Below are 17,403 nucleotides of genomic sequence, written 5' to 3' on the forward strand. Positions count from 1 at the left end.
TAGGAACAAAATTAGTGTCTTAATTTCTTCCTCATTTGCTGTTAGTTCCTGTAGTGCACATACCATATCTTTATGTTCCTGAAGATGACAATGTGACATTGTCGAAATATAGAAGTGATTCATTAAAGTTATCTTTAATTAATTTACTTTATATGCGTTGTTAATTCCGTAAATTAATTACCAGTTATGTCTAACCAACGTATAAGTCTTACCACTAGAAAGACAATGAAAATAGGCAGAATCATTGAAAATGTCAACTGTGTTGTGAATGGAGAACCTGTGGAACAAGTAAAACATTTCAGCTACTTAGGCACGATTTTTACTGAAGATGGTAAATTAAATATAGAAATAGACAACAGAATCAGCAAAGCTGGTATGGTGGGAAGTCAATTGAATAAATTCATATGGAATAAGAAAGAAATTAGTCGGAACACTAAATTAGCTGTATACAAGACCGTGTTCAAACCAATTTTAACTTATGGATCTGAGAGCTGGGTCAGAAGTAAAACACTTGACCAAAGACTAGAGACCGCAGATATGAGAGGCCTGAGAAAGATTAGAGACGTGAACAGATGGCATCAATGGCAATATCATATTAAAAATGAGGATATTAGGAAAGAACTTGACATTGTCAGCATCCAGGAATGCGTTAGCAGAGCTAATCTCAGGTGGTATGGTCACTTAAATAGAATGGGAGAGGAAAGATTAGGAAAACAAGTGTTCTCTGCCAGGTTGGCAGGAAAACGACCCAGAGGAAGACCAAGATATAGGTGGATTGATACGGTACAAAGTGCCTTAGACAACAGAAATATAAGATCTGATAATGTTGGAGTCTTGACAAGTAACAGACTGATTTGGAGGAAAATTGTAGATAGGAAGTTAGTAATGATGTAATTTTTTCATGTAGTACTGTCATATCCTGTACACCCCTTGAGGGTACATGGCAGGAATTTGATGATGATGATGATGAAAATTTCAAGTATATTTATGTAATTTAACTTATTTTCTGTTATTCCGTGAAGATTTTATTTTTCGAATACTTATATTAAATGTTCTAATTATTTCTGAATTCTTTTATTTTCTCATCTAACTTGAGTGTCTTTTATTTTCCTAAAAGATAGTTCCACTTATAAAAATTATTAAAAATTTTTTACAAGTTACTAAGAATTTAGTAACTTGTAAAATGAAAGAATTTTTTAAACTTTAGTTCAAATAAATTTTAACTTTAATTAAAATTCATTTTAATTTTGTTAACGAATAGGGTTGGTGAGTAGGCTATAATCCCTGTATCATTATATTCAACGATTAAAGTGAAGTGGCTTTATCAAAATTTACTTTAACTTTTGAGAATTTTTTGAATATTCGGATTTTTAACGATTATCCTGCATAGTCAACACCCCCAGTTCGTTACATTTAGCGAACCAACGTGTGGCTCTTCTGTCAAAATTTATTTAAGAATTTTCAAATAATTTAAATTTTTATTATCGTAAAAGAACCACACACGCCCGGATCGTTACAGGGGCGCTTAGATAGACATTGCATGTGGCCCTAGCGCCGGCTCTGTATATATGGGTACACCTTTCTGGCAATTCGCACAGTAAAGTATGTAAGTTCGGTTCACTTAAACCTTGTTATTATCTAGGTCTACCTACTCACTGATGAGACCTCAATAAATGTTGAAACCGGTCTGGGTTGAAATCTTCCCTCATAATGTAAAACAGTAATACATCTTCTAAGAGCAGCGTTTTACATTATGAGAAAATATTAAGGACAGTGATCGAAACTTGCTTCACCTTTGTCCCAAGTTGCTCTAGTGTTGTACTACCAGGTGTTGACTTAGGCTTGGAATCGCCGAAAGTTCTTCAGCATGAAACTTTTAGATTCCAATCATCGAGTTTTTTTATTTGGCTTTGAAATAATGAGAGATTTATTATCCCCTTAACTTAAAATTTATTTGCTTTCCGAAACAAAAAATAATAATAATAATAATAATCCACCAAAATGTAAAGATTTAAGAAGACTTGGTATCATATCTCATTCTTCAAAAATACTCCTGAAAATTATAAAAAAATAAAATAATATCTGGAATTAAATTGCCACATAAGCCACACAATAAAAACGCCTTGTGTCAGAAAAAAGTACAATTAATGCAACTTTTTAATTAAAAACCATCACTGTAAAATCACTGTAAGATAAATAATATTTAACTATGCTTCATAGATTTTCAAAATCATTTTACACAGTTAAACCAAAAAAGTTAATAGAAATATTAAAAGACAGACAGATATAATATATAATAAATATAATAACAAAATATAGACATTCAAGTTGATACAAAAGACCTCAGAATAATAATAGAATTATATGGAATTAGACACAAATTATAAATGAAAATGATAATGAACCAACAGATATTAAAAGAGGAGTGAGACAATAGTGTATAATATTCCCTATACCAGTTGTGGTGAACCTTTTTATGTGTCGTGCCAAAAATTTACAAATCGAGTTCCTGGCATGCCGGCACGTGCCAAAAATTTACCAATCAATTTGCTGACGTGCCTGGCAGTTTTTAATAGGGGAAAAATTAATAGAAAATTAATATAACTTAATTTATTTATAAATTTATAATATATATATATTTATTTATTTATAATATTTTATAAATAATATTTTATTTTATTTATAATATTTATTTATATATAAATTTATAATGTTATTCAGTGTAAAATTAATTATTGTATTATTAAATTGATTATCATGTTTGTTTGAAAAAAAAAAAAAAAAACAGTTGTGAGAAAAATATTTATGCATTGCAACTCACCATTCAAGTTAGCTGAGCAAGGGATGCAGCAAAAGGATGTCAACTTGTCGGTGAAACACTTACCATATTTATTTGAAAATAATTCGGCATCGCGTATAACTGGCACCCTGATTTTACTTTATGAAAAAATACATTAAAAAAAGTGTTGCATATGCCTTGCACACGAAAAATGTTTAAACATATTCATGTCAAGGCAAGGCGATAGTAACTCGCTCCCTGCGGTTAACAACATGCCCCCCGCAACAGCCATTATACTGCAGATGCAAGAAAAACAAGTAGTTTTATTGTATCCCTGATTAAGGTACGGAGGCTTTTGCAGTCTGTCTAATATATTTCTCAACAAATAGTACAATTAGAGACAGATGTAATAAAAACGGTGCTAACTAATGAATCACCTGTTCCCTCTCACAGAAACTATGCTGTATAGACTTAAGAAAAACCATATGTTGCACTGGAAAATCAGTGTCTAACTAAAAACTCTTGTCCAATTTTTCAATTACATGAAATAAATGTTTGTTTTATTGCATTTGAAATTTTCGATGTCATTATGACAGATCTCAAAGGCTAACTTCAAATAAAATTCTACCACAAATTGAAATATGCCATATAATGCATGTGTAAGTTCCTGTGCCAGCTCAAACGAGATAGCTGCTCAAAAGAGAGTAGCTGTCTTCATAGCTGCTCTCTGGTGTAAAACAAAATTTAACTTGTACATATTGTAACAATTTATAAAAACAGGTTGAATAATTTATAAGTGTATAAAAGGATATCACCTGTAAATCATTGACGTGCCAGCAAAATTCTCGAACATGCCATAGGTTCACCATCTATGCCCTATACTTTTCAATATATACAATGAAATAGTAATGAAAGAATATGAAGAAATTGAAATAGGAATAATAATAAATGGCAACAGAATTAACAGTATTACATTTTTTTTTTTTTTATGTAGCTCCCACCCACAAAAGGTTTATTTGTAAATTTATGGTACACAGTAATTCATATCATGGGTAGCTTAAGGATATTTTTTCTATTTTTATTGATTTTATTTATTTATTATTTTTTTCTGTATTTTTATTTAGTTACAATTTTTGTATTTTTATTTAGTTACAAAGGCTGGAAGCCCTGCTATAGACACCAAACATGTGTCTATAGCACATGTTTGGAGGCCTCAAGTGGTATACAACCACTTGAAGCCTCCAATAAGCAGGGCAGTGGTCTCAGACTGCTTGATGAAATTCATCTCGCCTAAAGATGACCACAAAACACTCATGTACACAGCAGGATTTGATGCTGATTGGAGAGCAGATATTCTAACTACTCAGCCAACCAGATTGCCATTTGCTGATAATCTTGTTTTAATAGCTAAATGAAAAATAGTCTGGTGGTAAGGCTTATATAATGGCTACTAATAACTGTATTTTTTAAGGGAATCACAACATGGACTAATACATTAACTAAAATAAATACTTCTAATATCAGGGAACAAAATGTAATAAGATATGTGCATACAGATAATACGCTAAGTAATGAGGATGAAACATGTCAAATGAGAGTAGGCCTAAAGTTCTAAATAGCCCCCCCCCCCTCAAGTAATCTAAATTGGGCATCCTTGGCTATTGGGCTGATATACAGAAGATTAGAGCTTCCTGAATTTGGGGCAGTTTCCTGCATCCAAATTTGTTGAGGTTAGGGTAGTTTCTTAAGTCAGAAGGAGATTCGAGGAAAATGTCTTTCATATTTATATTTGCTGCAATGGAGTAGATTGGCTTTCCCCAGGCATATGGTTGCGAGGCTTTGCGCCTCGCAACCATATGCCTGGGGAAGGAGTGTCCCAGGTTCGATTCCCGTTGTAGACGTGAGGAATTTGAGGATCTTCTTCAGGCATAGCCAAGTTAGCCGGTCTTGGGCGCGGTCAGTAGGGTTTTTTCCGCCAGTTTATCTGGCGTTTTTCATCCCGCAAATAGGCAAACCGGACCCCATGAACATACACCTCTACAGTCAAAAATATATCCCCCCTCCCCCCAGCGGCAGACCAGGCGACGGGTCGGTTGGGAGTAGTACTAACAAGAAGTCGCATCTAAAGTAACATGCGGACCCTGCATGGGAAGCGGGAATAACGCGTAGTAGAAGAAGAAGAAGAAGAAGAAGAGTAGATTGGCTTTCTTTCAGTGTATTCCATGGCAGGTGTCCAAAGTATGGTCATCAAGTCCTGAGCAGCTATTGTGATGGAAACAGATGTGGCCCTTAGGCTCAGCAATTCTGATGTTGGCTGTCCTGCCTGTTTGGCCATAGTAGGATAGTTTACAAATACAAGGAACCTGTGTTCCCTGATGATGGCAATTTGACTTTACCAAAATACTGGAAGTATTAATTAAATTCATTTTAGTTAATACATTAGTCTATGTTGTAATTTCTTTAAAAAATACAGTTACGAGTAACCAACGTATAAGCCTTACCACCAAATTTAATGTAATCCATGGAAATTTCATAGTGTGCAAGGGCTGTTATTATTATAAGCTGAAATTGAAACTTTCTAGGCAACTGAATAGATTAGTCTTTCTAAAATGCTGCCTGGGATAATAATGTCATACCAGATTGTGTTAAATTGAAACACCGGTTTATTTTGAAAAAGGCTCTCTGCGCCTACAGATGCACTAGCTTCTGCCTTTTATGTGAACAGATTGTCACTACTTGCTGACACTAATGAAGCTATTTGGCAATAGAAGCAGAGCTTGCCACAACTCTGAATGCTGACTTTGGGACAATACTTTCAGACGTCTCTAATGCAACAGCTGCCAAAGAACTTCTGAAAATAAAAAGTTGGCACATCAATAAATTTTCTAAACATCTAACAATGTCAAGTAAACGCTGTAATAAACTTATCTTCCTTCACTCTCAAACCTGAAGCAATTAGTGCACTATCTCTTGGCAACAACGATGTGCTTGCACCTAAAAAAATTCCTGCGGAAAAATTATGATTCAGATTGAACGTGGGATTCTCAGCCTTCTTAACCATACTGCCTGCCATATCGGACTGAATGTTACAAAAACACTAATTCAAGAAAACCTCCAAAAAGTAACCTCTTCCATAAACCATATGAAGCACTACTAGAAATCAAGAAGAAGAATAAAATAGTAATTAATAAATCTAATAAGGGAAATCTACAGTAGTTCTAAACTACTATGATTACACATTAAAACGTGCTTCTTTACTTCAAATCACTCAACCTACCTTCCCTTGGACTATGACACCACCAATACACAGATCAGATTACTTTAAGAAACTTCCATAACCTCAACAAATTTGGTTACATGAAACTGCCTCAAATTTGGGAAGCTCTCATCCTCTGTATGTCAGCCCATAAGCCAGGGATGTCCAATTTTGCCCAATAGGTGCATTATTTAGGACTTTAGGCCTACTGTCAGTTGACATGGTTCATCCTCATTACTTAGTGTAGTACCTGCAAGCATATATCTTATCATAGTTTGTTCCCTGATGATTACAATTTGACTTTGCCAAAATACTGGAAGCATTAATTATTATTATTATTACCCAAGACCCCATGGAGTCAAAGACTCATCTAGGAGGTCATTTCATCAAACACACAGCTCATCATACCATGCTTTAAACACACTCAAATTATCTGCAGACACCACACTCTCAGGCAAGGCATTCCAATCATTCACAACTCTGCATGAAAAAAACCTGCTACTCGCACCCACCTCATACAGCTTCCAGGAATGACCTCTGGTTCTCCCCTGATCTCCTACTATTTTTTGTAGAACTTTGCCAGCATTGATCCTATAACAACCCCTTAATAACTTTTAGGTCTCTAACATATCTCTCTCTCTCTCCCCTCCTCCTTCCTCCTGTCCACCAGACTCTGCAAGTTGCATCTTGACAATCTTTCCTCATACTCTACATTCTAGAGGTTAGAAACTACCTTAGTCAGTCACCTCTGGACCATCTCCACCTTCTCTTCATCCTTCTGAAAACCAGGTGACCAAATCTGGGCACAATAGTCCTGTGTGTGGCCTAATCAAAGCCTTATACAATGGAACAAGAATCTCCCTACTTCTACAAGTCAGTGTCCTCTGCATCATTCCCAGAAGCCTTTGTGTTAAAAAAAAAAAAATTTAAGTATCAATTGAATTCATACAAAATATTAAAGTTCATAATTATTCACAAGTAATGATGGCAAAATATGGAACAACAGCTATAGAAATAAAATCAAGAATATCTAACCTGAGGAATAAATAAATAGACTATAATAAGAATAATAAAATCTTATGTAAGGTCTCCATTGAATTATGGATATGAGACATGATCATACACAAAATCCATAATTGGGAAATTGCAGGCCTTTGAGATGTGGTACTCTTTCCAAGAAATCTTGGAAAGAGAAAAACTAATGCAGGGGTACTAAAGTTGATGGGAAAACAGTGCTCATGGAAGACCTTATAAAGATGGCAAATACATATTAAAAGGATCAGCTGGGAAAATACTGGAGAGAAAATCAGAGAGGGGTTCTCCTGATAGACCAAGAATTTCTTATGTTGAAGATTTAAAGAAATGGATGGGTGACAAGATTAAAAAGATGTTAGAGGAATGGACAGCCTGGCATACCATGACTGCTAACTTCAAAATTTGAGAAGCTACTTAAGAAGAAGTAATCATGTATGATATAATGTGTGCGAGATGTAACTAATTTGTAAAAACCATTATAAATCGACAAGATCTAAAGGCATTATTCTTTAACAAACTAAATTTACTTTATGCGAAAATCAATAGAGACAGGATAAGATATGCAAAAGGATAAGTTTTTAGAATTATGAGGGAGTTTTTGTGTGTGAATATATACAATTACATATATATGATATCAAGCTTTATGTTAGCATGAATGTTCATTTGTGTGATTTTTGTAGTTGTTTTTGATAAGTTGGCAATTTACTGTATCTTAAGTTTAACTTTATCCTTTGTTTTTATTATGGCATTTACCAAAGTTCAGTTCACTAATGTGTTGTCACCCTGCCCACTCCCATTTACAAATGACACTGTGTGAATTCCAGTGAAGGATTATGTACGAGGGAGGTCTGAAAAGTTCTTGGCCTAACAATGAAAAAACGAATTTATAATTTCAAAACTACTTTTATTTTTTAACATAATCCTTAAGACTAATACATTTATTCCAGCGATGCTCCAGTGCCATAATTCTGTCCCTGTAGTGGTTCTCAGTAAGATCTGCAAAATACCCCTCTACAGCTGCAATCACCTCTTGATTCGAAGAAAACTGCTGACCAGCAAGGAAGAGTTTTAGTTTTGGGAAGAGACAGAAGTCAGAGAGAACCAAATCTGGGGAATAGGGTGCATGTTCCAACAATTCATAGTGCAGATCCCTTAATTTTCCCATTGCCCAAACACTTTTGTGGACAGGTGCATTGTCCTGACAAAAGATGATTTTTTTCTACTGCAAACCAGGTCTTTTCAATTTACTGTCGATTGCATTTAAATGATTTTAGTATGAGTCAGCTGGAGACTATTTTTCAGAAGGAAAAGTAATGAATGCAGTCAATTGAAGATGTGATGAGATAAGAGCAGGAAAGTAAGATAGAAGAGGTGAGTAGTGTGAATAAAGGAAATGGGAGGACAGGAACACAAGAGAGAGAGACATAAAAATGGAAAAGTTGGGATAGACAGGGAGAGACTACTTGTGAATGTGTGAATGTGAATTAAAAAGTGAATGTGTGAGCAGACAAGAAAGGAAAAAGATCATCTGGGATGTGGGATGAGTTGCAGGATTGGTGGTGAAAGAGAGCAATGGAGAGGTGAAGAATGGCCAAGAGAGGCATGGAGGAGTCACATCTGAGAAGTGGATTTTGAAATGAAATTAGCTATTGTATTGTTTGTATATAAATGCAATAATTATCTGACATAAGGGAAACAAAACTGTTGTACTTGATTGAGTTCAATCACCCAAAAACTGTCAGAATAAGTGAGATGAGGTTGAATGAGGATAACATCCTGATAGGAATAGAAGGGGAGCGTACGATGTTTTTCATGAAGATAGAAGAGCAGAAAAGGAGGAGTGCTCTTGATGAGGAGTTATGCTTATCCAAGGTGGAGATGTAAGAGACAAATAGTGTCAATAGTTTTGAAGCAGTATAGTATGAGTTACAGGTGGACAGGATGGAATATATTGAGCGTTACTATTGGAATGATAATCTGGAGAGTAGTGAGAAGGAAATAGCCTGGCAAATAAGAAAAGGGTAATAATTATGAGTAATTTTAATTATAGTAATATAGAGTGGAATGAAGAGATGACATCCGAGAGCAACGAGAATAAATTTCTTGAGTTTTTGAGGCAACTACCTTAGGTAGTACATAACGGAGGAAACATAAGAATCTTGGATATGTTCATCTCATCAAAGAATGTTATTATAAATGATCGTATCAGATCTTACCATCTTGGTGAGATGGTAAGATGCAGCTCGCGGGCTGCATACAGCTTGCAATGCTATTTATTTTGGTCCATCTGCCTGATTGAAATTAATTAATCATACTGGGGAATATGAAATTAGATGATTTGAATTAAATTTTTATTAAGACTCTGCATGTTTAGGTTCATGAGATTAATGTCACAATCATGTTTCTTTCAACTCGACAATAAATTGCATTTGGAGTTATTCCCACTGTTGTATTTAATAACAAATTATTACAATCGCTTCGAGGTTTTGTTAGCACTAGTGTCGCTGTGGGGAAACTCAAAGTTACAGCTCCCTGATAACGACTTCATGTCTACGAACGAGAACGAATCGTATTACACAAAGTTGGCAGTGCCTTGACCGCTTTGGCAGTGTAGTGGTTGATTATAGCTGGAGCAATACATTACACATAACTGTTATCATAACCTAAATTATTGTGAGTTTTCGTCATTAGTTTTTTGCAATTAATATTGTCAATTTCAACACAATGAGCTTGAGTAAAAAGCGTAAAATAGATTCGGAACATAGAGCATTTAACCCTGAGTGGACAAACAAATATTTTTTTACGTTGTTCAAGGACAAAACAGTGTGCATTGTTTGCCAGGAATCTGTCGCTGTGCCGAAAGAGTACAATCTGAGACATCATTTTGAATCAAAACATCCTGACCTTGGCAAGTTGAATGCAAGTGAAAAGCAAATAAAAGCAGCAAAGTTATTGAAAGTCCTTAGCAGTGAGCAACAAGCCTTTAAAAAAAGTGACATCTGCAAATGAAGTTGCCACAAAGGTAAGCTTAAAAATATTACAAGAAATAGTTTGTGCTGGCAAATCATTTACTGAGGGAGAGTTGATAAAAAAGTATCTGATGACTGCCATTTCCAAATTGTGTCCTGATAAGAAAAATAATTTTGAAATATCATTTTGTCCCGTATGACTGTTCAGCACAGGGTGGCTGATATTGCCAAGGATTTTAAAGATAACCTGCAAAAATCGGCTGGTGAATTTGTCTATTATTCACTTGCTATGGATTAAAGTACTGACGTGAAAGATACTGCACAGCTTTTAATATATGTAAGAGGCATTAATAAGAATTTTGAGGTGACAGAGGAGCTTGCTGGTTTGTGTTCAATGAAAGGAAGAACAACAGGAAAGGAGATTGCAGAAAATGTCAAGTTGTGTATAACCAAAAAACTATCCTTATATTTCAAGAATTTAGTGGCAGTTTGCACTGATGGTGCTCCATCTATTGTGGAAAAAATGTTGGTGCTGTAATATTTATTGAACAGTATGCAGGTAAGCCATTGACAAAATTTCACTGCCTAATTCATCAGCAGGTGTTATGCTCAAAGGTTTTGCAGTTTGATCATGTGATTAAAGTAGTATTTGCTCTGGTCAATTATATTCGAGCTCGGGGTTTGAAATACAGAATGTTACAGGCGTTTCTAGAAGAAAATGATGCCTGGTATGGGGTTCTAATATACCACACTGATGTACGTTGGTTGAGCTGCAGTAAAGTTTTGTCATGCTTTGTCGTTCTAAAAAATGAACTAGTTGAATTTTTGGAATCTCAAGAAGATATGGAAAAATTCCCAGAAATAATGGATGAAGAATGGAATCAAGATTTATTTTTCTTGCATGACATTTGGGGTCACTTGAATGACCTTAACTTACAGCTTCAAGTAAAAAATAAGTTTGTTTCTTATAAAGGCATTCAAAATGAAATTCAGTTTGTTTGAAAATCAACTTGCTAAGGGGGATATGTCACATTTCTTAACTTGTCGACAGAATATCATTCAATAGTGGGTGGGTAGAAAAAAATAGTGGCAACAAAGAAATGCAATGTGTCACATTGTGACATTCTGAATGTCACAATGTGACATTCAGTCACTGATATTTCACTGAGAATAAGTGTGATATTCTCAGTGAAATTATTAGTAAACTTTGTGTTTATGTTTAAGTGGTTTTTCTTGAGAAATTTTGCAGCTATATCTGTTTGTAAATAATTTTGATTATATTTTAATTGAAACTCACTAAAAAATTTAAATATGCATATTAATTAGTATTTACTGTAGACCTACTAACAAATTTACTTAAGTTTAGCTGCAGTGGACTAGTCTAAGATTCAAGGTCTGAAGTGATCTGGCCCTTGGTCAGGTGGTGCAAGTTGGGTTTGGCCCTCAAAGACAATCAAGTTGTGCAGGCCTGGTCTAAGTGATACCATAATGTGATCACTTAGGTGGTGGCCAATCATCATCAATATTATTACTGATGATAATTGGCCTTCCTAAGAAACACAAAGTCTATCGAGGGGAGGTCCCCCCCACCCCCCCTCCTAAGAAACACAAAGTCTATCATACCACTCCTTGAACTCGCTGACCGTTCTTGCTCTCACCACTCCATCAGGCAATGCATTCCATGGTTCAACCACCCTCCATGCAAAGAAACCACTCCTCACCCTCTTGCTCACAGTTTCCTTTCGTAACTTCCAGGGATGGCCTCTTGTCATCACTCCTTCCCGCTGTTCAACCAAGCGAAAGAACTCCCCAGTGTCAACCCTGTAACCACCTCTCAACAGTTTAGAAGTTTCAATCATATCACCTCTCCTTCTATCCACCAAACTCTGCAGTCCACATTCCCTCAGCCGATCCTCATAACTATCATTGTATAGTCCTGAAACCATCTTTGTTATCCACCTTTGTACCCTTTCCACAGTTAATTTATCCCCTTCAAATCCTGGGGACCAAATCTGAGAACAATAGTCCAAGTGTGGTCTGATCAGGGTCTTATACAACGGAATGATAACTGTTTTATCACTGCAGGTCAGCGTTCTTCTCATTATTGCAGCAATCCTCTGTGTTACCTTCACAACCTTTGTAATATGTCCCCTAAATTTCAGGTTTCTATCAACCATCAACCCCATATTTCCTGTCTCCTCTACTTCCTCCAGTATAACTCCTCCCATAGAGTATGCAGTGTCCCATCGATGTTTCCCAAACCTCAAGACCTTACATTTTGCTGCATTAAACCGACACCCCCCATTCATTTGCCCATGTAACTAGCTTATTCAAATCCTTTTGCAGGGCTGCAACATTTGCACTATTACTAATAATCCATCCCAGTTTTGCATCATCTGCAAACAACTGAACATCCCCCCACCTGCAATCCACTGGCAATGTCATTGATATAAAGGTTAAACAATATAGGTCCCAGCACTGAGCCCTGTAGGACCCCACTTATAACCCTCTGCTTCCTTGAAACTGCCCCACCATACACAACTCTCTGATACCTATCGGACAGCCAATCCTGAATCCAGTTGACCAATCTGACATCCAGATCCATGTGCTGCAACTTAAATATCAGCTTATCATGTGGCACCCTGTCAAATGCCTTCGCCAAGTCTAAGAAAATGGCAGTATATGCCTTTCCCTCATCTAATGCTCTTGTAACCTTATCATAAAAGGCTAGCGTATTGCTAAAACAAGAGTACCCCTTCACAAATCCATGTTGACTCTCACAGATAACATTACCCTCATCTGCCCAATGCTGTATACGGTCCTTCACTGCTTTCTCCAAGATCTTACTAACTAATGATGACACACAAACTGGTCCATAATTAGACACTTCCAGTCTGCTACCGCCCTTATGCAATGGCACTATCTTACCTTCCTTCCATTCCATGGGCACCTTTCCAGTAGCCAGACTTTCATTTGAAAAGCCAGGTCAAAGGCACTGTCAGTTCCCTAGCACATTCTCTCAAAACTCGTGGTGAAATACCATCCAGTCCTAAGGCTTTACTAACATCCATAGTACTCAGTATTTGAAACACACTCTCCTCCTGTACCTCTATACCTTGAACCTGCCCTATCCTTCTAGCATTAAAACCGACTCCTCCCGGATGAAATACTCCAATAAAGTGGTCATTGAACAATTCTACTATGTCCTTTGCATCAGTCACTCTATTCCCATTTTTTTATCCCACAATATCATTCTTCCACAGTCATTTCTCCTCCTACTGGCCACATATCTAAAAAATTCCCTAGGATTTTCTTTGAATCTTAGGGCTAATCTCCTCACATATTGCAGTTTCATCTTCCTTACCATACTAATCACTCTTCTGGCCTGTGTCTAATACTCTTCTTGTCCCTCAAGAATTCTAGAAATTCCATTCCCTTATTGCTACGTACATCTTCCTCTCCCCAGTTTATACTACTGTAGTTAAAATCTCCCATAACAATCATCATTCTTCTTGCACTTGCCAAACTCAACTGTCTAAACATTTCCTGGTCCCCATCTTCTGTACCTCTGTACTCAAAATCATTAGTGTCACTGCAGTGGCGCACTCAGGATTTAATCTTGGAGGGGGGGAGTTAAGTAGACGATTTGAGATTTGAGAATACACACTACGCATTGCATATAACTTATGACTGAGCATCTGCAGTGATCGCCAACACATGATACGCATGATCTCTGGCCCAGCTTGAGCAAACAAAGTATCACCCAAGCACTACTTCGTTTGCATTGCGTTCACAACGACCATGATTCCAGAGCCAGAGGATATTCCCACCTTATGTGACCGCTAATTCATAAGTAGTATAGAAATAGAAGACGACACAACATAAATTTAAAAAAAAAAGAATTTTAATTAGGAAAAGATTCTTATAAAATGTTCTAGTCTTTTTTCCTTTTTCTTTTGGGGGGGAACCAGGACCCCTCAGCCCCCCTCCCTGGGTGTGCTAATGTGTCACTGCCTTCCAAAGTCTCCACTCTTAGAGGATATAGGTCGTCACTTATCATAAGCAGTACTCCACCACCACCATGCTTTCCCTTCCTATCCTGCCGAAAAATGCTGTACCCAGCGACTTCTATAACTGTTATTATATCCTCTTCTGTCAACCACTTCTCAGTGATCCCAATAATTTTTGGCCAGGCTGATGCTATCTGCGCCACCAATTCCTCTCCCTTATTCCGAATACTCCTGGTATTAGTATATAGCATATAAATGCCGTTGTTTCTATACCCAGCATTATCCCCTCTAGATCTTATGAGGACTTCTGTGAGAAAGAGATATATGTGATTAATTTAGGGTTTTATGGCACAAGGACAGCAAATGTCATACTGGAGAGGTGACAGGACATGGGTTACAGTAGTACATTGGGTGTTGGTAGGTAAGTAAGTAAATAAATAAATACTTACAAGGAGATAAAATAGTGAATAGTGTAAAACACATGTACAAACTTATTAGAACATAAACGATTAAGTAAAACACATGTACAAAGTTTATTATTAACGATGTATACTCTCTCTCTGGTGCAAAGTGCACACTTCACTCCACCAGAATACAACTAATGGTAATTTAATAAGCCTAAAGGCTATTTTACTGGCGAATATGTTAATAGAAAGGGGGATGGTAAATCCCTTTATGCTTTTATAGCCGGGTACGAAACTCAGATCGAAATCCATAGAGTTTCATGCCGAAAAAACTATCGGCGAGCCCAAGTGTAAATGATCACTTGGGTAGTAGACTTGGGCTCGCCAATAGTTTTTTCTGCATGAAACTATGGATTTTGATCAGCATTTCGTACCTGGCTATAAAAACATAAAGGGATTTACCATCCCCCCTTTCCATTAACATATTCACCAGTAAAATAGCCTTTCGGATTATTAAATTAGTAATTAACAATAAATATAGGAGTACACCACTTCGGCAATTCGATAGTAGAGGTGTATAAGTTCGTGTTCACTTTATTCCAGGTCTACCTACTCACTGATGAGACCTCAAAAAAGGTTGAAACCAGTCTGGGTAGTGACCTCTTTTCATAATATAAAACAATATATATATACATCTCTTAGGAACTGGGTTTTACATTATGAGAGAATATTAAAGTTAGTGATGGAGCTTGCTCCACCTTTGCATGGAGTTGCCCTGGTGTTGTACTACCCAAGTGATCATTTACACTAGGGCTCGCTGATAGTTTTTTCGGCATGAAACTCTATGGATTTCGATCCAAGTTTCGTACCCAGCTATAAAAACATAAAGGGATTTACCATCCCCCCTTTCTATTCTACAACTAATGGTAAGACGGCTGTTGCATTTCCCACACATAAATGGGTCATCAGCCCTCAGTAAATAAGAATGTGTGAGATAACTGACTTATGCAGAACCTAGAAAGAACAACTTCATCTCTTTTGTTCCTATGTTGACTAAACTGCCAGTGCTTAATCTCATGTAATTTGTTCGTCAGCGCTTCCTGCCATTAATTGCCATTGTGCAATTAACTTTGACTTTATAACCTGTGTGTAGTCAGTATAAGGGACCGTCAAACATTAGGTTGAGAAAGTATGAGCTGATCTAGCAGCTGCATCTGCAATGTCATTTTCCTTAATTTCAATGTGGCTGGGAATCCAACACAACCAAACATCGAAATTAAGGGTCTTTATTTTGTGCAAGAGTTGAAGCACTTCACCAAGCAATAAATGTGGATTATACACCAGAGAGGAGATATCCTGTAAAGAACTCAAAGAGTCTGTAGAAATTATATATTTCTGGTAGGAGTTTTCTTTGATATGCATAAGTGCGAGTTGAATGGCATGCAATTCTGCTGTAAAGTTACTGCAATTGAGTGGGATCTGATTAGAGATTATAATGTTAAAGAACACAGCAGCACAGCCAACAAAGATCTCTGATCTTGAACCATTAGGTCAGATGGGCAAGAAATCAGAGTGGGCTGCTCTGTGTGCATTGAACAATTAAAAGTAGGCAAATGAAGGTGTATAAGACTTCTATAGTTGACAAAGTGAGAGGCTGCAGGACGGAGTGCAAGCCTGCCATGGAGGAATGCTGTGTTTGTTTGATGTGGGTAATCAGCACTCATGTCAATAGTTTCCATAGCCTCTTTAATAAGCATACCAAAAGGACAAATTACAGTCTGGCATGATGCAGGACCTCCCAATGTAGAGAAAATAGACTAGTCCATGTAGGGTGATCTGGAAGGGATTTTATTTTAAGGGCATAATCAAGAGACATATATTTTCGTCTAAGTGATAGAGGCAATCATTTGATTCAACATAAAGGCTTTGAATGGGTGATGTGCCAAAAGCACCGGTAGCTAATTGATGGACCTGGGTCTAATCACAGGAGTGTGCTTTCCCATGCAGAACTGTGCATCTGGGACCCATAATCATGATTTGAACATACAAGCGCACGATAAATGCAGAGCAACAAACATCGATCAGCACCCCATTCAGTAAAGGATAGAGTGCAGAGGATGTTTTTTGCATTTATCCCAAAGATAACAGTGTGTGTGTGTGTGTATATACGTGCACGTGTGTGTGTGTATACGTGCATGTAAAGAAAGTGAGCTTCTATCAAAGATAAATCCTAGAAACTTGGCCTTGAACTAAAGGGATACTAGCTTGTCCGATTATTAAATCAGGATCAGGGTGGAGAGTGCATTTCCAGCAGAAGTGTGGTGGTGGTGGTTTATCCCTTTCAGTCGTTTCCAACCCTATGTGACTTTGTAGGCTTACCCACAAAGCATTCTTGGTGAGATTTTTACAGGGTAAAAGTTTTCACCATTGCTTTCTCCAATCCCCAATTTTATCCGGGCTCGGAACGTATTCATGACTGTAATCCATGTGTGTTCACGAGGCCAGTTTGACTGTTCTGGGGGACGAAAAACCCAAGTTTCCGAGTTAAAAAAAAAAAAAAAACACCTCAATATGAGACCAGATAACTCACTTTTTGTCGAACCAGATAACGGTTCCTCACGTCACTGATGGGAATTGAACCCATGTCTTTCCAACCAAAGGGCTTCATCTATACTGACTGAGCTACTGTGACTCAGCAGAAGTGTACACAGATAAATTTTTCAGCAGATAATCTGAATCCATGGCAAAGAGCTCATGAAGAGATATAATCAATTGCTTGTTGAAGTTGTTCTTCAATGACTTGCATATTGCAGGAGCGACAGCATATTGTGAAATCATCGACATAAAGACAATTGCCTACCTGGAGGAAGCTGTTCAGTAATTGAGTTCACTTTAATAGCAAAGAGGCTCACACTTAAGACAGAGCCTTGAGGAACGCCTTCTTCTTGAT

At 36.9% G+C, this 17,403-nt stretch overlaps 1 protein-coding gene across 1 annotated transcript in view; it reads right to left on the bottom strand.

Annotated features, from left to right (window-relative positions):
- LOC150100217 (kinesin-like protein KIF28) overlaps nt 1-17,403 on the bottom strand; it is a 308,018-nt gene that overhangs the window by 128,492 nt on the left and 162,123 nt on the right. The window lies entirely within an intron of this gene.

This window comes from Typopeltis vanoorti, chromosome 13, assembly GCF_054136105.1.
Source record: "Typopeltis vanoorti isolate ZY-2024b chromosome 13, IOZ_Tvanoo_1.0, whole genome shotgun sequence".
Classification (NCBI taxonomy): domain Eukaryota; kingdom Metazoa; phylum Arthropoda; class Arachnida; order Uropygi; family Thelyphonidae; genus Typopeltis; species Typopeltis vanoorti.